This window comes from Muntiacus reevesi, chromosome 1 (genome assembly GCF_963930625.1).
Source record: "Muntiacus reevesi chromosome 1, mMunRee1.1, whole genome shotgun sequence".
Taxonomy (NCBI): domain Eukaryota; kingdom Metazoa; phylum Chordata; class Mammalia; order Artiodactyla; family Cervidae; genus Muntiacus; species Muntiacus reevesi.
This window is the reverse complement of record NC_089249.1, coordinates 189,004,893-189,023,633: the sequence shown is the minus strand read 5'-3', so window position 1 is coordinate 189,023,633 and position 18,741 is coordinate 189,004,893. Positions and strand designations below refer to the sequence as shown.

Below are 18,741 nucleotides of genomic sequence, written 5' to 3'. Positions count from 1 at the left end.
CTACAGTAAACAAAACAGTATTGTACTGGCACAGAACCAGACAATTTCAGAAGATATGGATCCACATGTAGCTGCACATTTGGTGTGTCTGTGGGTCGAGGTCAGTGTCTGATCTTCCTATGCTTCCAACTTGAACCACCTCCTGACATTTGATATTAATCCAATGAAACTCATTCATTTTACACTTCTGATACCCAGAACTGTAACAGCACATATTTGCTTATTGTAACCAATAGTTTGGGGATATTTTACAACAGCAGCAGAAACCTAATATAGACATTCATTCAATAAAATTTGTTGGCAAAAATTGAGTTTAACAATCTCAACTCACTCATTAGTTACTTTAATAAGAGCACTTTACGTTGAAAACCCACATTAAGTAGAAAAACCTTTTAAATCAGTATGAATTTATTTCATACCATTAGCTGATGCAATGGTTTATGCACTACATAACTGTAAATGATGCCTGACTATGATGTCTTGTGACATTAAGGCAGGAAATGTAATTCAGTTTGAAGATAGAGGTCACCCATTGTATTTAAAATTTTTGTGTCTATATTTCAACATTCTTTTCTTTTATATTAGTTGAAAATGTTCATTCATTCCGTTTCTATTCTCTCTGCTTTTCTCTCTAGTTTCCTTTAAAAATAAAAGATGGAATCCTAATCTTATTTGTGTGTGTACATATGTGTATTATTTGTTGTTGTTTTAGTCACTAGATTGTGTCCAACTCTTTGGATATCCCATGGACTGTAGCTAGCAGACTTCTCTGTCGATGGTATTTCCCAGGCAAAAATACTTGCTTGGGTTGCTGTTTCCCTCTCCAGGGTATCTTCTCACCGAGGGATTGAAGCAATGACTCCTGCATTGGCAGGCAGATTCTTTATCACTGAGCCACCAGGGAAGACCCTACATTTATGTATAGGATTGTGATTATTTGAAAGAAAATTGTAGCCAAACACACAAACATAGAAACAGAATATTTGCACTTGAGTGCTTTCTTTAGACTAAAAAATGAAGATAGAAATGCATGCATTTCTATATTCATTTTGCTTATTTCTCAGAGCATCTATATGAAGCTACATTTAGTATCCCACATCACCTTCAGAAATAAGGAGACAAGAAGTTCAGAGAGCTTAAATTGTTTGTAACCACATAACAAAGCATTTAAAGCTATTATCACTGTTAAATTATAGACATATATAAACAAGCAGTATAATCTCTTATACAGAAAACTGAGCACAAAAGAATTGACACTTCATATTCTGGTGCTGGAGATGACTCTTGAGAGTCCCTTGGACTGCAAAGAGATCAAACTAGTCAATCCTAAAGGAAATCAACCCTGAATTGGAAGGAACTGATGGTGAAGCTGAAGTTCCAATATTTTGGTCACCTGATGTGAAAAACCAACTCATTGGAAAAGAGCCAGATGCTGGGAAAAATTGAAGACAAAAAGGAGTAGAGGACAGCAGAGCATGAGATTGCTAAATATCATCACCAACTCAAAGGATATTAATTTGAGCAAACTCTGGGAGACAGTAAAGGACAGAAGAGACTGGTATGCTCTAGTCCATGGGGTCACAAAGAGTCAGACACAACGTAGCCACTAAACAACAACAACAAATATTCTCTTAATTGTTGTAGATACCTTGTAATTCATCAAGTTGCTCACTTTAAATACTCAGTTTATTGAATGCAACTCTACTCCAATAATTTAATTAAATAGTAAAAAATCTAAAGGTGCATGAGTAAGATTTGAATCTAGAACAAAGGCAGAAGTTTCTCACTTAAAAAGGTGGGAGATATATCTTCTAACTGGGAAAGAAGCCAAGTCTCAGTTATGGATGTCGAATGAGTGTTTTTAAATTTAAGTAATTCAAATGATAAACTCTTTTTTATCTGTAAATAAAAGCTTAATCTAGATATAGAAATGTAGTAAGCTGATAATAAATTGATTCAAGAGAGATGATCAATACAGTCCTACTCAACATCATGGATGAGCCTTAGAAATACAATGTAGAGATTGAGAGCTGACTTACACACTCAGGCAGAGCATCAAAAAATCAGTACAATGCCACATTATGCAATTTCTGTAATTACTAAGGCGATCCTAAGATGGCAGAGGAATAGGACAGGGAGACCACTTTCTCCCCTACAGATTCATCAAAAGAACATTTGAACGATGAGCAAATTCCAGAGAACAACTTCTGAATGCTGGCAGAGGACAGCAGGCACACAGAAAAGCAGCCCATTGTCTTTGAAAGGAGGTAGGACAAAATATAAAAGATAAAAAGAGAGACAAACGAGGTAGGGATGGAGATCCATCCCGGGAAGGGAGTCTTAAAAAAGAGAGAAGTTCCCAAACACCAGGAACACACTCTCCGGCGGGTCTGTGGTGAGCCTTGGTATCTCAGGGGGCAAAATAACCAGGAGGAAAAATAAATAAATAATTAAAACCCACAGGTTAGGTGCCTAACAGCAACTCCCAGTGGAGCAGCAGCCCAGATGCTCGTATCCCCCACTAGCAAGCAGGGAGGGAAACGGAGGAGCGGGCTGCATTGCTTAGGGTAAGGACCGGGCCTGAATGACCTGAGGGCAATCTGAGGGAACTAGCTTGAGATAGCAACCCAGAGTGTGAGATAGCTATCCCAAGATCCCACAAAAAGCCCTAACCTAAGACACCGCCAGGCACACTCACAGAACAAAGGACTGAGCTGAGCTAGCTGGCTGTGGACCTGCCCATCCTCTGCTGGAGACAGGCAGGCGAGGGCAGCCAGAGCCAGAAGGGGGCAATCGCGGCCCCAGAGAGCCATCCTCTACCAAACTGCAAGGAGACTTCTTTGCTAACCAAGACTTCTGGGGATTCTGGACGATCAACATCCACCAAGAAGGTCGCAGCCAGAGACCAGCTCCCCAGAATAGACACACGGAACACCTAAGAAGGCGCGCCCACTGTACACCCAGAAAACCGAGTGGCTGGAACAGGGGAGGGGATAAGATGCAGCCTTCAACTGGGGGGGTGACTAGCGCACCAAGCACCTGGTCACCTGAGCTGCTCAGACCTGGGACGGGCGCAAAACATAGGCCTAACCAAGTCTGCGCCTTTGTGGAGTACCCGAGAAACTGAACCTGAACCTGCGCGGCTTAGACCTGGGAAGTGCATATAAACCAGGGCCCGCATCAGACAGTTGCCGGCGGAGCAGCCTAGAGTCTGAGCAGTGTAGACTGGGAAAGTGCACATGCAGTGAGCGGGGGCAAACCCGGTATGGCTTAATCACTGTGAACACACGCCAGTGATACTTGTTTGCGGTATTCCTCCCTCCCCAAAGCAGGATTGAGCAAGCGAGTCTAAAAAAAAAAAAAGTGACCACCACAGCGCCCTTTGTGGCAGGGCAGAAATTAGACACTGAAGAGACCAGCAAACAGAATCTAAAATATAGGGAACTGCTTTGGAAGTGACAGGTGCAATAGATTAAAACCCTGTATTAGCAACCACTACATAGGAAGGGGCTTATAGACCTTGAGAAGTACAAGCCGGACCAAGGAACTATCTGAAGATGAACTGACCCCACACTGTCCACAACAGCTCCAGAGAAAGCCCTAGATATACTTTTACTACTATCATTTTTTTTAATTAGAAAAAAAATTAAAAAAAGATTATTTTATTTTATTTTACTATTTTTTTAATTTTTAATTTTTAAGTCCCTATTACTCCTTTAATTTTCATTTTTATAATATACTATTATCTTGCCAAAAAAAATCCTATTTTTAAAGTAAACTTCATATATTTATAATATATAATTTCTGTGACATTTTTTGTTTGTTTGTTTGGTTATTTATTTATTTATTTATTTTTCTTTTTTAAAAAAAATATTGTAGTTTTGGGACTCTAACCTCTACTCAAGATTTTTGATCTTTGCTTTTTGGTATTTTTTTTTTAATCAACTTTGTACATTTAAGAACCCAATATTCAGTACCCATTTTTACTTGGGAGCGGGATCACTGGCCTGATTGCTCTCTCCCCCTTTTGGCTCTCCTTTTTCTCCACCAGGTCGCCTCTGTCTCCCCCCACCCCCTTTTCTTCTCTACCCAACTCTGTGAATCTCTTTGTGTGTTGCGGGCTGTGGAGAACACTTAGGGAACTGATTACTGACTGGATCTGTCTCTCTCCTTTTGATTCCCCCTTTTATCCTCCTGTTCACCTATGTCTCCTTCCTCCCTCTTCTCCTCTCAGTGTAATTCTGTGAACATCTCTGAGGGATCCAGACTGTGGAGAGCACATAGGGAAGTGATTACTGGCTAGCTTGCTCTCTCCCCTTTTGATACCCCCTCTCCTCCACCTGGTCACCTCAAACTCCCTCTTCCCTCTTCTCTTCTCCATGTAACTCTGTGTACCTCTCCAGGTGTCCCTGTCTGTGGAGAAACCTTTCATCATTAACCTAGATGTTTTATCATTGGTGCTGTATAGATGGAAAGTCTTGAGGCTATTGTAAGAATAAGACTGAAAACCAGAGGCAGGTGGCTTAAGTCCAAATCCTGAGAACACCAAAGAACTCCTGAATCCAGGGAACATTAAATGATAGGAGCACATCAAATGCCTCCATACCTACACTGAAAACCTAGTACGACCCAAGGGTCAACAAGCTCCAGAGCAAGACATACCATGCAAATTCTCCAGCAATACAGGAACATAACCCTGAGCCTCAATATACAGGCTGACCAAAGTCACACCGAACCCACTGACATCTCAAAACTTATTACCTGACACATCATTGCACTCCAGAGAGAAGAAATCCAGCTCCATCCCCCAGAACACCGACACAAGCATCCCTAACCAGAAAACCTTAACAAGTCACCCGCCCAACCCCACCCACAGTGAGGAACCTCCACAATAGAGAGGAACCACCAACTGCCAGAGTACAGAAAGGCCACCCCAAACACAGCAATCTAAACAAAATGAAAAGGCAGAGAAATACCCAGCAGGTAAAGGAACAGGATAAATGCCCACCAAACCAACCAAAAGAGGAAGAGATAGGGAATTTACCTGATAAAGAATTCCAAATAATGATAGTGAAAATGATCCAAAATCTTGAAAACAAATAGGAGTTACAGATACATAGCCTGGAGACAAGGATAGAGAAGATGCAAGAAAGGTTTAACAAAGACCTAGATGAAATAAAAAAGGGTCAATATATAATGAATAAGGCAATAAATGAGATCAAAAACACTCTGGAGGGAACCACAGTAGAATAACGGAGGCAGAAGATAGGATATGTGAGGTAGAAGATAGAATGGTGGAAATAAATGAAACAGAGACGAAAAAAGAAAAAAAAGAATTAAAAGAAATGAGGACAACCTCAGAGACCTCTGGGACAATGTGAAACGCCCCATCATTCGAATCATAGGAGTCCTAAAAGAAGATGACAAAAATAAAGACCATGAGAAAATACTTGAGGAGATAACAATTGAAAACTTCCCCAAATGGGGAAGGAGATAATCACCCAAGTCCAAGAAACCCAGAGAGTCCCAAGCAGAATAAACCCAAGGTGAAACACCCCAAGACACATATTAATCAAATTAACAAAGATCAAACACAAAGAATAAATATTAAAAGCAGCAAGGGAAAAACAACAAATAACACACAAGGGGATTCCCATAAGGATAACAGCTGATCTATCAATAGAAACTCTTCAGACAAGAAGGGAATGGCAGGACATACTTAAAGTGATGAAATAAAATTATCTACAACCCAGATTACTGTACCCAGCAAGGATCTCATTCAAATATGAAGGCAAAATCAAAAGCTTTACAGACAAGCAAAAGCTCAGAGAATTCAGCACCACCAAACCATCTCTTCAACAAATGATAAAGTATCTTCTCAGACAGGAAACACAGAAAGGGTGTATAAACTCAAACCCAAAACAATAAAGTAAATGGCGATGGGATCATACTTGTCAATAGTTATCTTAAATGTAAACGGGTTGAATGCCCCAGCCAAAAGACAAATACTGGCTGAATGAATACAAAAACAAGACCCCTATATATGTTGTTTACAAGAGACCCACCTCAAAACAAGGGACATATATAGACTGAAAGTGAAGGGCTGGAAAAAGATATTCCATGCAAATGGAAACCAAAAGAAAGCAGAAGTAGCAATACTCATATCAGATAAAATAGACTTTAAAACAAAGGCTGTGAAAAGAGACAAAGGTGGACACTACATAATGAACAAAGGATCAATCCAAGAAAAGATAAAACAATCATAAATATAAATGCACCCAACATAGGAGCACCACAATATGTAAGACAAATGCTAACAAGTATGAAAGGGGAAATTAACAATAAAACAATAATAGTGGGAGAATTTAATACTCCACTCACACCTATGGATAGATCAACTAAACAGAAAATTAACTTGGAAACACAAACTTTAAATGATACAATAGACCAGTTAGACCTAATTGATATCTATAGGACATTTTACCCCAAAACAATCAATTTCACCTTTTTCTCAAGCACACACGGGACCTTCTCAAGGACAGATCACACCCTGGGCCATAAATCTAGTCTTGGTAAATTCTAAAAAATTGAAAGCATTCAAGCATCTTTTCTGACCACAATGCAGTAAGATTAGATGTCAATTACAGGAGAAAAACTATTAAAATTTTCAACATATGGAGGCTGAACAACACACTGCTGAATAACCAACAAATCATAGAAGAAATCAAAAAAGAAATCAAAATATGCATAGAAACGAGTGAAAATAAAAACACAACAACCCAAAACCTATGGGACACTGTAAAAGCAGGGCTAAGGGGAAAGTTCATAGGCTTACCTCAAGAAACAAGAAAAAAGTCAAATAAATAACCTAACTCTACACCTAAAGCAACTTGAAAAAGAAGAAATTATGAACGCCAGGGTTAGTAGAAGGAAAAAAATCTTAAAAATTAGGGCAGAAATAAATGCAAAAGAAGAGAAAGAGATCATTGCAAAAATCAACAAAACCAAAAGCTGGTTCTTTGAGAAGATAAATGAAATTGACAAACCATTAGGCAGACTCATCAAGAAACAAAGGGAGAAAAGTCAAATAAAAAAACTAGAAATGAAATGGAGAGATCACAACAGACAACAAAGAAATACAAAGGATCATAAGAGATTACTACCAGCAGCTCTATGCCAAAAAAATGGACAACTTGGAAGAAATGGACAAATTCTTAGAAAAGCACAACTATCCAAAACTGAACCAGGAAGAAATAGAAAATCTTAACAGACCCATCACAAGCACAGAAATTGAAACTGTAATAAAAAATCTTCCAACAAACAAAAGCCCAGGACCAGATGGCTTCACAGCTGAATTCTACCAAAAATTTAGAGAATAGCTAACACCTGTCTTACTCAAACTCTTCCAGGAAGTTGCAGAAGAAGGCAAACTTCCAAACTCATACTATGAGGCCACCATCACTCTAATACCAAAACCAGACAAAGATGCCACAAAAAAAGAAAACTACAGGCCAATATCACTGATGAACATAGATGCAAAAATTCTTAACAAAATTCTAGCAAACAGAATCCAACAACATATTAAAAAGATCATACATCATGACCAAGTGGGCTTTGTCCCAGTAATGCAAGGATTCTTTAATATCCACAAATCAATCAATGCAATACACCACATTAACAAATTGAAAGATAAAAACCATATGATTATCTCAATAGATGCGGAAAAAGCCTTTGACAAAATTCAACATCCATTTATGATAAAAACTCTCCAGAAAGCAGGAATAGAAGGAACATACCTCAACATAATAAAATCTATATATGACAAACCCACAGCAAACATTATCATCAATGGTGAAAAATTGAAAGCATTTCCCTTGAAGTCAGGAACAAGACAAGTGTGCCCACTCTCACCACTACTATTCAACATAGTTTTGGAAGTTTTGGCCACAGCAATCAGAGCAGAAAAAGAAATAAAAGGAATACAGATAGGAAAACAAGAAGTAAAACTCTCATTGTTTGCAGACGACATGATCCTCTACATAGAAAACTCTAAAGACTCTACCAGAAAAGTACTAGAGCTAATCAATGAATACAGTAATGTTGCAGGATATAATATTAACACACAGAAATCCCTTACATTCCTATACACTAACAATGAGAAAACAGAGAAATTAAGGAAACAATACCATTCACCATTGCAATAAAAAGAATAAAATACTTAGGAGTATATCCACCTAAAGAAACAAAAGACCTATATATAGAAAACTATAAAAGACTGATGAAAGAAATAAAGAGGACACAAATAGATGGAGAAATATACCGTGTTCATGGATTGGAAGAATCAATATTGTGAAAATGAGTATACTACCGAAAGCAATCTAGATTCAATGCAATCCCTATCAAGCTATCAATGGTATTTTTCACAGAATTAGAACAAATAATTTCACAATTTGTATGGAAGTACAAAAAAACTCGAATGGCCAAAGCAATCTTGAGAAAGCAGAATGGAACTGGAGGAATGAACCTACCTGACTTCAGACTATACTACAAAGCCACAGTCATCAAAACAGTATGGTCCTGGCACAAAGACAGAAATATAGATCAATGGAACAAAATAGAAAGCCCAGAGATAAATCCACGCACCTATGGACACCTTATCTTTGACAAAAGAGGCAAGGATATACCATGGAAAAAAGGCAGCCTCTTTAACAAGTGGTGCTGGGAAAACTGGTCAACCACTTGCAAAAGAATGGAACTAGTACACTTTCTAACACCATACACAAAAATAAACTCAAAATGGATTAGAGATCTAAATGTAAGACGAGAAACTATAAAACTCCTAGAGGAGAACATAGGCAAAACACTCTCCAACATAAATCACAGCAAGATCCTTTATGACCCACCTCCCAGAATATTGGAAATAAAAGCAAATATAAACAAATGGGATATAATTAAACTTAAAAGCTTTTGCACAACAAGGGAAACTATAAGCAAGGTGAAAATACAGCCTTCAGAATGGGCGAAGATAATAGCAAATGAAGCAACGGACAAAGAATTAATCTCAAAAAAATACAAGAAACTCCTGCAGCTCAATTCCAGAAAAATAAATGACCCAATCAAAAAATGGGCCAAAGAACTAAACAGACATTTCTCCAAAGAAGACATACAGATGGCTAACAAAGACTTGAAAAGGTGCTCAACATCATGCATTATCCGAGAAATGCAAATCAAAACCCAATGAGGTACCATCTCACGCCAGTCAGAATGGCTGCTATGCAAAAGTCTAGAAGAAATAAATTCTAGAGAGGGTGTGGAGAAAAGGGAACCCTCTTACACTGTCGGTGGGAATGCAAACTAGTACAGCCACTGTGGAGAACAGTGTGGAGATTCCTTAAAAAACTGGAAATAGAACTGCCATATGACCCAGTAATCCCACTGCTGGGCATACACACTGAGGAAACCAGAACTGAAATAGACACATGTACCCCAATGTTCATCGCAGCACTGTTTATAATAGCCAGATCATGGAAACAACCTAGATGTCCATCAGCAGACGAATGGATAAGAAAGCCGTGGTACATATACACGATAGAATTTTACTCAGCCATTAAAAACAATATTTTTGAATCAGTTCTAATGAGGTGAATGAAACTGGAGCTTATTATACAGAGTGAAGTAAGCCTGAAAGGAAAACACCAATACAGTATACTAATGCATATTTATGGAATTTAGAAATATTGTTATGATAACCCTGTATGCGAGACAGCAAGAGAGACACAGATGTATTGAACAGTCTTTTGGACTCTGTGGAGAGGGTGAGGGCAGGATGATATGGAAGAATGGCATTGAAATATGTAAATTACCTTATGTGAAACGAATCGCCAGTCCAGGTTCCATTCACGATACAGGATGCTCGGGGCTGGTGCACTGGGATGACCCAGAGGGTTGGGATGGGGAGGGAGGTGGGAGGGGGGTTCAGGATTGGGAACACATGTACACCCATGGTGGATTCAAGTTAAAGTACGGCAAAACCAATAGAACACTGTAAAGTAAAATAAAGTAATTAATTAAAAAAATCAGTACAACTTCACATTATGTAAGTTCTTTTGATAAAAAAAAAGTACTATTATATATCCCTTTGCTATAGAATGACTTCTTAGGCATCAATGGCTAACTGACACAATAATGAAAATGAATAATACTGAGGGCAATTTAAATTATCTGTAGCTTTTTATTTTTGGCATATATTCTGATATTTGAGAAGAACATCCACAATCATTCTCTTATGCAAGTATATTTAAGATCAGTGTAGTAACAAGTGACTACATCAAGGTTCTCTTCTAGGTAACTAGGAGAGGTAGATAGACATGCATGTTTGTGGAGAAAAACTAGTGACCTGGGCAAGATATCAATGTCTGGGCAGGATATCAAACTCGTGTGTGGATCATCCTCTGATCACAAAGAATGGACTGATTTCTGAACATAAAGGAGATGGAAAATGGATGAACTGACATTGTTCAATCACTATCCCTTTTCAGATTTATTGCAAATATTAGGAAAGGGGAGTTAGTTTTAGAACAATAAGAAGAGTCATATAAGTAGGTAGCATTAGAAGTTTTCAAGCAGAAAGAGGATAGTAATTTAGTAATAAAATACAGTAACCAATCCCCCACTTCAATGAATAAATCCCTTCACTTGTAGGCATCTATCTTCCATGCTTTAATTAATAGATGTGTGGCATGAAAAATAAACATTTTGCATCATAACAAAATGTGTGATTTAACATTTTCCCCTCACATTTATAGTCACCTGTGACACTAAGATAGTATCAGGTAAATTTATTCCAGTTTGCATTTCCATGTAGATTTCACTGGGAAGTATATATGTGTGTGCTTAAAATTCATTCCCCCCCTCCCCCAACCAGTGGCTACCTTCCCTGGTGGCTTGGATGGTAAATAATCCACCTGAAGTGGAGGAGACCCTGGTTCAATCCCTGAGTTGGGAAGATCCCTTGGAGAAAGGAATGACTACCCACTCTAGTATTCTTGTTGGGAGAATCCCATGGACAGAGGAGTCTAGCAGGCTACAGTCCATCGAGTCACAAAGAGTCAGACATGACTAAATGACTGAGCACACTTGTGATCACCAAGGTGAATAATTTAGTGAAACCAGAAGTGCAGTTATGAGACACTAGCAAGTTTGCAGTTTAAGTATCTGGCAGTAAGGTTTCAATTACAATGTAAGAGCCAGTAATTCAGCTTTGGATCTCTGAGTCATTCTTTTTAAAAACAATACATTAAATAAACATATTGCCAGCTATATGACAACAGCTACTAGACAAGCACCCAGAAGACCCAAGCCCATGAGGTCCCCCTTTAGAAAGCCCTGAGTAAATAGATAACTGAACTCAAGTGTGCCTGCTTTTCCTAGGTTATGCCCTCATTCCACCTTATGTATTCATCATTAAATAATGAACTAGAAGAATCCTAGCCACCTTACCCTCAGAGCTCAATAAATCACAGGCCCCCCCAGTTGGATCTTTTTCTCCATCTGTCTCTCTACATAATACATAAGTACATAGATTTTAGTCATGCTGTGTACCTTCCAGGATTTTTATTATTATATTTTTTCAGTTCCCCAATAGATATTCCTGAGGTTTTGTTCAGCTGCTGAGTCCAACTCTTTGCAACCTCATGAACTGCAGCACACCAGGCTCCCCTGTCCTTCACCATCTCCCAGAGTTTGCTCAAACTCATGTCTGTGGAGCCAGTGATGTCATCCAACCACATCTCATCCTCTGTCTCCCCCTTCTCCCTTTGTGCTTGGGCTTAGTCTCACAGTCGTGTCCTATTCCCAGCATTAGAGTCTTTTCCAATGAGCTGGCTCTTTGCATCAGGTGGCCAAAGGATTGGAGCTTCAGTATCAGTCCTTGCAGTGAATACTTAGGGTTGATTTCCTTTAGGAGTGACTGGTTTGATCTCCTTGCAGTCAAAGGAACTCTCAAGAATCTTCTCCAGTACCACAGTTCAAAAGCATCAATTCTTCGTTGCTCAGCTTTCTTTATAGTCCAACTCTCACATCCATATATGACTGGAAAAACCATAGCCTTAACTAGATGGACTTTTGTCAGCAAAGTAATGTCTCTGCTTTTTAATATGCTGTCTAAGTTGGTCATAACTTTCCTTCCAAGGAGTAAGCTTCTTTTAATTTCATGGCAGCAATCACCATCTGCAGTGATTTTGGAGCCCCCCCCCCCAAAAAAAATTAAGTATCTCACTGTTTCCACTGTTTCCCCATCTATTTGCCATGAAGTGATGGGACCAGGTGCCATGATCTTAGTTTTCTGAATGTTGAGCTTTAAGCCAACTTTTTCACTCTCCTCTTTCACTTTCATCAAGAGGCTTTTTAGTCCCTCTTCACTTTCTGCCATAAGGGTGGTGTCATCTGCATATCTGAGGTTATTGATATTTCTGCTGACAATCTTGATACCAGCCTGTACTTCCTCCAGCCCAGTGTTTCTCATAATGTACTCTGCATATAAGTTAAATAAGCAGGGTGACACTATATAGCCTTGACAAACTCCTTTTCTTATTTGGAACCAGTCTGTTGTTCCATGTCCAGTTCTAACTGTTGCTTCCTTACCTGGATACAGGATTTTCAAGAGACAAGTCGGGTGGTCTGGTATTTCCATCTCTTTCACAAGTCATGCCCAACTTTTTGCAACCCCATGGACTGTAGCCTACTACGCTCCTTTGTCCATGGGATTTTCCAGGCAAGAGACTGGAGTGAGTTGCCGTTTCCTTCTCCAGAGGATCTTCCCGACACAGGGATTGAACCCAGGCCTCCCACATTGTAGGCAGGCACTTTACTGTCTGAGCCACAATGGAAGTTCTTCTCTTTCACAAAGGGAGGGGCAAATTGTGTAGAGGACTTGATTACAAACAAAAGGAAATTTCAGGAAATAAGCAGAAAGAGCAAGTTGTATTTCAACAATCTGATCAAAAAATAGAAATTTCTGGCTCTTAGAGTCTTAGAGTCCTAAAATCATGGGTATTTCATCAGCTCCAGGACAACTGGCTTTTATAAAACTGCCATCTCATTGATTCTTTTCAGAGCCCCTTGTATACCTTTGTTCTTCAGACTATAGATGAAGGGATTTACCATGGGTGTGACCACAGTGTATATCACTGAGGCTGTTGCACTTGAGTGTGTGTTGTGAGTAGCTGCTGAGACAAGCTACATTCCTAGGCATGTACAATAAAATAAGGAGACAACTGAGAACTGAGATGCACAGGTGGAAAATGCTTTATACTTCCCCTGAGCTAATGAGATTCCTCTTATGGAAGAAACTATCTTAGAGTTTGAATAAAGAATCCCATTGTGGGAACCACCACCCAACATCACAACTGCAAAATACATCACCATAACATTAAGAAATGTGTCCAGACAGGCAAATTGAACCACATGATTAATTTCACAGAAAAAGTGGTAGATTTCCAAGTCTGTACAGAAGGACAACCACAACACCATTTAACTTTGTAACAAGGAATTCAGGACACTCATCACCCAGGACATCAGCACCAGCAGTTCAAAGAGCCGTGGGTTCTTGACGACTGTAGTGCATGGGATGGCAGATGGCCACAAAGGCCATCACGTAGGCCATCACAGCAAGGAGAAAATTGTCCAGTCCAACAAAGAGTAGGAAAAAAAGTTTATCTTGGTGATGCAGCCTTCATAGGTTATCATTTTGTTTTCTGTCTGTATATTATTCAGCATCTTTGGAATGGAGGTGGAGGTGAAACAGATGCCTACAAAAGACAGATTGGAGAGGAAGAAGTACATGGAAGTGTGGAAATGGGAGTCTAGGCTAACAGCCAGGATTCTTAGAGCAGGTTTCCAAACACAGTGATCAGGTACATGTGGAGAAAAATCTCAGATAAGAGAGGTTGCAGCTCTGGTTTCTTTTATAATTCCAGGAGAAGAAATTCTGTAATTTGCATATCATTCCCTGGTTTCATGTGGTGAATCTGACTACCTAGAAACACAAAATATTATAGTTTTCTCAAAAATTGGCATTGCAAACACAGTTGAAATTTTACAACTTATATTTTGCACTCAAAAACTCAATATCCATTAAAAAAAACCCAAAAAAACCCTCAATATCCATAGTTTTCAATGAAAGTTCCATGTCAAGGGATTATCCATGTCATCTCTGAATAGGACTTCCTATTCACACTTAGCTGTTTCCCATACCAGTTCAGTGATAAATCCAGAGTGCAGTATATAATGTCTGGGTATTTTGGTTTTCTTGTTCAGCTCTGTGTTTGTGAGTGTGTGTGCATATGCACATGTGTGTATGTTGTCATGTGCAAACATGTAATGTGAATTGTGCACACATGCTGGATCACAGGTAAAAGGTATGTTTTGCTATGGGACACAGTCCAAAATCTTTCTAATCAGTTGCAGTAACTGCAAGATATAGTTTTCAAAAAAGACCAGTACCTGCTGAGGGAAAAGCAATGTGAATTAAGAGTTCAGCAGAAGAGACAGGTTGCAGAGAGAACAAGCAGCAAGGTGTTCAGACTAAAGAGGCCACATTTTTCTCCATTAAAATGTGAGACCTGGTTGGGTGGGGACCCCATCTGCTTTATTCACTCTGTGGTTTCATCAATATGGGCCTTAATATAAAAATAAATTTCTAGAAAATGGAATTTATAAATAAAAAGACTAGCATGGGGGATAAAACCAGGTTAAACACACCCAATTGAAAACAACTTGGTTAAACAAAATTGAATGAAACAGCAAGATGAAAAAGCAAGACAAATGAATTGGTGAAAAGCAAGATGAATAAAGGAAAATATAAAATAACAATAGTCACATTAACACAGGTTTTAAATATAAATTAAATTAAAAAAAGTAACAAAGAGTATGAAATGTAATTGTAAAATTGTGTGGGAAGCAGTAACTAACATTTTAATTTTAACCTAAATAGACATATATGGGCTTAAACTTGATTATGAGGAAGACGAAGTTATCTTCAGTCAAAAGCAAAAGTGTGTATTCCACAAGATGTCAGCAAATGATGGAAGTTTTAAAAATAGATCTAACCACTAAAGGCAAAAGTTTGCATTACTGCTAAAACATATGAAATAAGATGTCAGTTCATATTAAAAGATGATTTATTACTCCTACAGATGAGGAGACCCTTCTGTGTTTAAAATGCAATGGGAGGGAGAACAAAATGTAACCAAATATTAGATCTGATCACACCCATAAACTCTCACACACCCCAGCAAATACATTAAACAAAAATACACACATATAAAAATTAAATATCAAATAGCAAATTCCTTTGAAAGATTGTAATTTTTGTTTGAAAGAATGCAATAAAAATAAGAATAAAGAGAAATTGGGATATAGAACTCAGGGATGCAAAGGGAAGTGTTTGCAGCTTAGAGAAGTTTGGGGTGAAATGGTGTCATAGAAATGATATCTGACATATTTCTCTAGGGCTTCCCAGGTGAAAAGTGAAAGTCATGTCAGACTCTGCTACCCCGTGGGCTGTAGCCTACCAGGCTCCTCCGCCCATGGGATTCTCCATACAAGAATACTGGAATGGGTTGCCATTTCCTTCTCCAGGGGATCTTTCCAACCCAGGGATCGAACCTAGGTCTCCCACCTTGTAGGCAAACACTTTATCTTTTGAGCCACCAGGGAAGCCCTTTGCTAGTAGTAAAAAACATCCACCTGCAAGAGAGGTAAGAGACATGAGTTTGATCCTTGGATCAGGAAGATCCCCTGGAGGAGGAAATGGCAGCCCACTCCAGTATCCTTATTGGCGGAATCCCATGGACAGAGCAGCCTGGTGGGCTACAGTCTTTGGGGTCACAAAAAGTTGGAGATGACTGAGCATCTGAGAACATTTCTCTAGTTTTAGCATAGAAATCCTGTCAAAGCATTAAAAATACACCTCATCCTCCCCTTCTTCCATATATTGGAGTGAAGTTCCTGGCTTTTTCTCTGAGAGCTGGAGATGAAATAAACTATGAAGGAAATGATATGAACAAAAAAGAAAATAAATAAAAACACTCAGATTGCAGTATATAAAGCAAAGAATGTGCATAGACAATTTTCAGTATTGAAAAATGGCTAATAAACCCCAAAATATATTTGGTCTCTCACGTAATGAAATAATTGCAAAGTTAAGCCCTGTACCACATGCCTGCTTGCATATGAAATGCAATTTTTCAAGTAAATATGCAGTGTTAGAGACGATTCTATGAAACATGTGTCTCAAGAACTGTAGTTACAAGGTAGCAGCTATGTCCATTGATTTGATGTTCATATATATCCCATCTTAAAATCAAAAGTATACAAATAAAATATAGTCACTTCACTGAAAAATGTTTCTCACCTAATAGTTTATTTTTCTGCTTCCCTAATTGCTCATCACCTTGGAAATGTTCAAATTTTACTGATAACACTACGTTTCACATTCGTGTCTCTTTCAACTAAATTTTCATTCTCAAACTTATCTGTCAACAATAGTCCTTGAATTTCTGAATCCAATAGACGTGTCTCTATTCAACTTATTAAATATATTGATTCTGAATTAATTATTTCATCAAGTAAACAAACATGGAGATCTCTCCATTCTGAGCCAGGTGTTTAGGTTTTCAGGTAACCTCAGGTGCTTATTCTTGGGTTTCATTCTCTTTTTCTTCTGCAGTATCAATTGGGGTCTTTTAAAAAAATAATTAATTAATTTTAATTGGAGGCTAATTACTTCACAGTATTGTGGTGATTTTTTTGCCATACATTGACATGAATCAGCCATGGGTGTACATGTGTGTCTTGTAGCCACCTGGATGATAACTCAGAGTTTGACCTCTGTGTGGAAGTTCAAATTCCTCACTGGATGGTTGATGATGGAGACTGAAGCACTGTCTTCAGCAAGAGACCAGGAAGGAGTGAAACAGAGCCAGAACTAGAAATCCAGATGCAAAAATCATGACTGCTCCAGCTCAAGGTGGAATTTGGACACCTGATGGGAAGACATCAGACATTGCAACAGTGGAGATATCTATAGCTCTATATATTCTTTATCTGCTCACCACATCTCATTAACACATTTTTCACTGTTACTCTAACCTCTGAGCACATTTGCCCATGGGAACTGGTCTGGATAAAGCAGGAAATTTTTCCTGCTGATTTGCAATTTCCAAGAGATGAGCTTAGACATCAGGTGTATTTAATTCTTATTATCATTACTACTCCATCAACACTTCTGGTTTCCAGTTAACATTTGAACTTTTTACAAAATTCTGAGACCAAGTTTTCTCCAAATCTAAGGCTGAGGAACCTGACTAATTCACTTGCATCTCAAAAGGATTGACCTGCGGTGGGAACACAGCCCCCAATACCACCAGAAATTTACTATTTCTTCTTTAATAAATTAGTGAACTGTGTTCCTTTGCTATAAAAACCACAGGTAAAACTAATATTTGATTTCATAATACTTTTGACACATCAATTAGGAATTTCATCCTTTTATTACAAATGAAAAGCTGGCATTTTCTCTTATTTGTGAAACATTTATGAAAAATTATAAGAGAAAAGTTTAGATCATTTAATATATGGTGGGCTGGGCTTAGAATCTTACACATATTGTCCCATTTATTTTTTGCAAATGTCCATCTTATGAGGGCTGCACAATTATGACCTTCCTTCTCAGTTTTCAGAATTAGGTGACTTTCCCAAAGTTGTTGCTATTGTTGTTCAGTCGCTCAGTAGTGTCTGACTTTTTGAGACCCCACAGACTGTAGCAGGCAGGCTTCCCTGTCCTCTACTATCTCCCAGAGTTTGCTCAAATTCATGTCCATTGAGTCGATGAACCATCTCATCCTCTGTAGTCCCCTTCTCCTCCTGTCCTCAATCTGTCCCAGCATCATGGTCTTTCCCAATGAGTCAACTCTTCCCATCAGGTGGCCAAAGTATTGGAGTTTCAGCTTTAACATCAGTCCTTTCAATGAATATTCAGGGTTGATTTCCTTTAGGGTTGACTTAATCCTAAAGTTTTAGGATTTAAAGCAAAGTTTAATCTCCTTCCTGTCCAAGGGACACTCAAGAGTCTTCTCAAGCATCACAACTGAAAGGCCCAAGTTTAGAAGCTGATTAAGGTGTGTGCTTTGATTATTACACAATCTATTTCTAGTTCTCTTGCTTTAGGCGAGTGGTTCTAAATCAGAGATGACTTTGCCTCCAGAGGTCCCTTGACAATATCTGGAGAAAGTTTTGGTTGTTACATCTGGGGAAGTGCTACTGGCATGTGGTGTGATGAGACCAGGGATGCAGTGCAGCAAACTGCAAAACACAGGACAGCCCTCATTATAGGGAATTATCCAGTGCAAATGTCAATAGTGGTGAGGGTGAGAAATACTATTCTAAGCAAGCAGTTCTCCAACATCAATGTGTATATGAATCACTAGGGCATAGTATTTAAATACAGATTTTGATTTGACAAGACTAGGGTGTCACAGAAATTCTGCATTTATAATAATCTCCCAGATGTTGTTAATGTTGCAGGTCCTGTTCTGTGGACCACTCTGTGAGGATCAAGACTGTGGTCCAGTACTAAGAGTCAGGTTTAGGTAGGTTAAGCTCTTTTCCATCAAGAATTTTCCTCCCCACCTCATGTCTGATGTAAATGGTGGACTCAAATCATTCAGCTTCTGCATACAC

The 18,741-nt window shown here is 38.7% G+C and overlaps 1 pseudogene; it reads right to left on the bottom strand.

Annotated features, from left to right (window-relative positions):
* Positions 1 to 13,080: 13,080 nt before the first annotated feature.
* LOC136156039 (olfactory receptor 7A10-like) lies at positions 13,081 to 13,842 on the bottom strand (annotated as a pseudogene).
* Between the last annotated feature and the right edge of the window lie 4,899 nt (positions 13,843 to 18,741).